The sequence below is a fragment of the Solanum stenotomum genome, chromosome 7, assembly GCF_019186545.1.
Source record: "Solanum stenotomum isolate F172 chromosome 7, ASM1918654v1, whole genome shotgun sequence".
Taxonomy (NCBI): domain Eukaryota; kingdom Viridiplantae; phylum Streptophyta; class Magnoliopsida; order Solanales; family Solanaceae; genus Solanum; species Solanum stenotomum.
The window spans coordinates 20,251,051-20,257,050 of NC_064288.1; positions in this window are offsets into that span (position 1 = coordinate 20,251,051).

Here is a 6,000-nt window from a genome sequence, read left to right on the forward strand (position 1 = left end):
TAATGTTAATATAGAAGACAGAAAAGATATGATATTTATCATTTTTCCTATAAAGAAATCTTGTCGGATTAGGAGAAATTTATAAAGATGACGTCAAACCTTAGATGTATGTCCTTCCAGTCTTTACATCATAACTAGGAATTTCACTCATCACAGAGGTTGCGACTATGCTGATATACATAGGCTCAAAATCTGTCTTGCAACAAAAGAAAAACTTTAGTGTCACAAGTACAAAAAAACTGTAACATCTCGCAAATTGAAATAGCTAGGAAGACGCTAAGAACTGGAAATAGTCATTTTTGGAAAGAATGAAAAATCTGGAAAATTGTTCAAGTTAGGAAAAGTGAGTTTTCGGTCAACTTCAAATGACCATAACTCCTAGCTCAGGATGATTTAGGTTTAGATCCAGATATGGTTGGAAAGATCTTGGAATTATCTTTCCACTGCCACCAAGTATGCATGATTCCAATTTCGTATGAGTAAGTTATGCCCTGTGGAAGTAGGGTTGTTGGATTAAGGAAATGTCCAATCCGAATAAAGGGTATTTTAGTCTTTTCATGGCCCTATTATTTATATCCCTTTTAAGGAGTTTAATATGGGTCAAATAAGATTTTAGTCAGTTTTAGAATTTCGAATTTAACGCTAGGGCTAAGGAGAAGAGAAAAGAAGAAGGAGAAAGGGCAAGAATCATAAGATCAATCAAGATAGTTGGGATTTTCGCCAAGGATTTATTCCTACCAGGTATGTGAGGCTTTCATAACGTTGGGATCGTTCTCCCACATTCCAAGAATATTTATATATGTTGGATTCGTCCTAAAGGATTTTGAATATTAATGATCTTGATACCTATGATTGAATTCATATATTGTTCATGAATTTGACTGAGTTGGGAAGTTTCTGAAATCATTACGTCGTATTATAGATTCGTTTCGAGTTAGGTTCTTAGGTACATTTGCTGAGTATATGTATCTAAAAGTAAGTGAAGAAAAAGAACCGAGTTTGGGTGAATTGGGGCTGGAAAACGAAGAAGAAATTTCGTCGAACAAAATCTAGCAGTGGTGGAGCGTCGCGGAGCTGGTTCCTAGAATTGGGAATTTTCATTTCGCGTTACAGAGCCGTCACAGATTCTTCTGCCTCAAAAGTCATTTTCAAAACTAGATTTTAAAAGCTCCTCTGCGTCGCGGATCCACCCTCAAATATTGATTTTCTGTCTTTTCTCATGATTAGATATCTAAAATCATTCCTAAACATCATGAGATCTTTCCAATCATAAATCACAATCCTTGAATCCATAATTCAATTCAAGGACTAGTTAAGACTCAAGTCAAGAGCAGTTAAGATACAAAGTCAAGAGTCAAGTTAAGGGAAGACCTTCAAAGTTTTCAAAAGTCTTTTATAAATGTTTTAACTTTGTTTTAAGACTTAAAGTTCAAGTTTAGTAAAGAGTAAAATTTGAAGTCCATTTCTTCAAAAGTATATGGGAACTATGTATTCTCAAAGGGTTTAAAGTGATTTCACATTTAAACAAGAAAGGAAACCTCAATTTCCAAAGGGCCTTCGGTCTAGTTTTCAGAAAACAAAAATAGCTTTCTAAATGAAGCACGATGAGAAACTTTGATTTCCAAGATAGCCTTTGATCACTAATCTCAAATCACAGAAGAAGTATGATTTTAAACATAAAGAGCTAGTATCATATTTTGGGAGTACTATTGAGCACCAATATGGGGGAGCGTTCAAAGAACCCACAACCCCCATAAACCATGTAGCCATGATTGGTAGAAAAGGGTCATACTTTTTAGATGACTTTTCGCATAGACTACTGGATCCACTTAGTAGTTCAGGTTTTATACATGTGGCAAGGTATAGGATGCGGTAGTAGCGTGAGGAAGATCGTTGTATCATCACTATAGCTCTTAAGTGATGGTTGTCGGTTAGAGAAACTCCCACAGAAGTTATTTGTGTTCTTATATACACAATTATTTGTATTTTAACATATATTTCAGAGTTTTAGTGAATCTTTGCATACGCCCAGAGTTGACATCATGTTTTAATCAACTTTTCTTTATATTGCACTTGTTTTAAAACTGCTTTATATTGAAATAAGTTCAGTTATGTTGAGTTGTGTTAAGCCAGGTAAGTTCTTCAGTTTCCTTTCAGTTTATATTCAAGCTTAAGTTGTGTTTAACATTCCAAATCGCATACTCGTACATTCAATGTACTGACGCCAGTTGGCCTGCATCTTATTATGATGCAGACCCAGATAACTAGAATCGACATCCAGCGCATCGTTGATCCAGTGAGCAATTCAGAGTCTGTTGGTGAGCTTCTTTGCATTCCAGAGGACTCATTTTCATTGCTTTCAGTTTAAGTATTAGTTAATTAGGATGTCATGGGAGAGTCCCGACATCCATCTCAGTTGTTTAGAGGCTTCATAGACAGATAGACAATCAGTTAGTTAATTCAGTTGTCTTTACTTTTTATTTCATATGTTAAAGACTTAAGTTTGCCTTAATGGTCAGTTGAATGTTCCTTTATAACATTCTAGTTACTTCATAAATGTGTATGTGATGTGTTAAGTCTTTCGCTGAGTTAGTAATCCAGGCCAACTGTTCACTTGTGACTAGCAATGGTCTTCGAGTGCCAGCCACGTTTAGGGTGTAGGCTTGGGGAGTGACAAACTTGGTATCAGGGCCCAGAGTTCAAGAGTCCTAGGGAGTCTATGAAGCCGTGTCTGTAGAGTCCTAGTTATCGGTGTGAAGCGCGCCACATCTATAATTAGGAGGCTGCAATATTTAGGAAAATCTCTCACTTCTTTCACACTCTTTTTATGCGTTAGAGTTGATCTCTAAAAAGTTCCTTCTAATTTGTGTTTACGCGTATTTTCAGATAATCATGCCATGATAAAGAGCATTCAAAGGTCGTCCAACTAGGAGAAATGTTGAGGAACAAGAGTTACCAAATGCACCTAAAGTGTAACCTCAAGGGGAAGTCACTAATACTGAGTTTAGAGAAGCAATTAGGATGTTGAGTCAAGCTATGACTAACCATGTTGGGAAACAAAGAAGAGCTCGACAAGGAGAGGCTGTCACTTCAAGGATTCGTGAGGATGAATCCTCCAAGTTTTAATGATTTAAGTACTTTTGAGGATCCGGAGACCTTTGTTAACGAATTGAAAAAGGTGTTTGCTGTGATGCATGTTGCTGATATTAAGAGAGTTGTGATACCTACATATCAACTGAAGAATGTCACTAGGACTTGGTTTGACCAGTGGAAAGGGGGGTAGAGTTGTGGATGCACCACCTGCGAGTTGGGCCTGTTTTGAGAAGGCTTTCTTGGGGAGTCTCCTTCCCCGAGAACTGAAAGAGGCCAAGGTACGTGCGTTACTCCCGCAAGATTCTCTAAGCATTCATGAATATGGCTGAAATTCACCCAATTGTTTCGTTATGCTCTGGGAATGGTTTCGGACATGAGGAGTAGAATGAGTTTGTTTGTTGCTGGGTTGGCTCGTCTGTCGAATAAGGAAGGTAGGGCCACAATATTGATAGGTGACATGGATATTTGATGGTCTATGTGCAGCATGGAGAGGAAGAGAAGCTGAGGGATAGAGAGGAGTTTAAGAACAAAAGGGCTAAGACAAGGAATGAGTTCGGGCAGCAGAAGAGTAATGCCAACCGGTCATCCTTCCAACAGAAACAGAAGGGCCCTGCTCCATCATCTACTAGTGCACCTGCACTTGAGAACAAAGGTGAGTACAATAATCAGAACTTCAGAGCTAAACCTTCTTATTCTCAGGGTAGCATGGCACAAGGGGGTAGTAAGCCTCCTGCATTCGCCAAGTGTGGTAGGGACTATTCAGGTATTTGTTGTGAGGGCTCCACTGGTTGTTTCAAGTGTGGTCAGAGTGGGCATTTCATGCGAGAGTGTCCAAAGAACAGGCAGGGAAATGGTAATGGGGTCAATAGAGCCTAGTCTTCTTCAGTTGCTCCACCAGACAGAGTTGCACCTAGAGGGGCTACTTACGGTACTGGCGGAGGAACAAACCATTTATATGCTATCAACAGTCGCCAAGAGTAAGAGGATTAGCCAGATGTTGTCACTGGTATGATCCAAGTCTTTGCCTTTACTGTTTATGCTTTACTAGACCTAGGAGCGAGTTTATCTTTTGTAACTCCTTATGTTGCTATGAATTTTAATGTTATTCTTGAGCAACTTAGTGAACCATTCAGTGTTTCTACAGCTGTTGGTGAGTCTATTATAGTAGAGAGAGTCGATCGTGATTGTCCTGTTTCCATCAATCACAATAGTACCATGGCTGATCTAGTTGAGTTATACATGGTAGATTTTGATGTCATTCTTGGTATGGACTGTCTTCATGCATGTTATGCCTTAGTTGATTGTAGAACTCGAGTTGTCAAGTTTCAGTTTCCAAATGAGTCAGTCTTAGAGTGAAAAGAAGTTCAATAGTGCCTAAGGGTCATTTCATTTCGTACCTTAATGTAAGGAAGTTAGTTTCTAAGGGGTGTGTCTATCACTTAGTCCAAGTTAATGACTCTACTGTTGAGATACTTCCTATTCAGTCAGTTTCAGTAGTAAGAGAGTTTCCAGAAGTCTTTCCAGATGATCTTCTCAGAGTCCCTCCTGAGAGAGATATAGACTTCGGCATAGACCTTCTTCCAGATACTCGTCCTATATCTATTCCGCCATAATGGCACCAGCAGAGTTGAAAGAGCTTAAAGAGCGGTTGAAGGATCTATTAGATAAGGGCTTTATTCGACCATCGCGGACCCACCATCAATTATTGATTTTCGGTCTTTTCTCATGTTTAGCTATCTAAAATCATTCCTAAACATCATGAGACTTTTCCAATCGCAAATCACAATCCTTGAATCCATAATTCAATTCAAGGACCAGTTAAGAGTAAAGTCAAGAGCAGTTAAGATCAAAGTCAAGAGTCAAGTTAAGGGAAGTCCTTCAAAGTGTTAAAAAGTCTTTTATAAATGTTTTAACTTTGTTTTAAGACTTAAAGTTCAAGTTCAGTAAAGAGTAAAGTTTGAAGTCCATTTCTTCAAAAGTATATGGGGACTATGTATTCCCAAATAGTTTGAAATGTTTTCACATTTAAACAAGAAAGAAATCCTCGATTTCAAAAGGGCCTTCGGGCTAGTTTTCAGAAAAGAGAAATTGCTTTCTAAATGAAGCAAGAAAGGAAACTTTGATTTCCAAGATAGCCTTTGAGCTATGTTTTTCAGCACTAATCACAAATCACAGAAGAAGTATGTTTTTAAACATAAAGAGCTAGTATCATATTTTTGGAGTAGTATTGAGCACCGACATGGGGAAGCATTCGGAGAACCCACAGCCCCAATAAACCATGTAGCTATCATGGGTAGAAAAGGGTCATACTTTTTAGATGAATCCTTTTCGCATAGACCAGTGGATCCACTTAGTAGTTCAGGTCTTATACATGTGGCAAGGTATAGGATGCTGATATACCGTGAGTTTACGGTATTTCTAATACATTTCACTTACAAGTTGTGTGTTTCTAGGGCCTTTTTAGATTGGTTTTTATGTATTCTATCATGTTTTGCAGGAAAGGTGTTCAGGCGCGGAAGTTTAGAGACAGCTGAAGGAAATGCAGAAAAAGGCATCCACGGAGGTCATCTACGGACCGTAGGTCCATTCACGGTCCGTAGGTGATGACCGTAGACCAGCAGGAATGTGTTGAGGACAAATCAGGGAAATCTGACCAAGTGTGGAACCACGGTGCCCATTTACGGTCAGTAGATGGATCTACGGACCGTACTGTTGATCCGTAGGATGAGACTGTGAGGGTTCCAGTACCTGATTTTTGAAGATTCTAAGTATGGAGCTACGGAAGGGATTGACGGACCGTAGATAGATCTACGGTCCGTGCTGCTGGTCCGTCGTTTGCTTCAGAGAAGCTGATTTTTGGATGCCGAAATATTTTCTAAGTTCCGAGTGACGGAAGGGACTTACGGA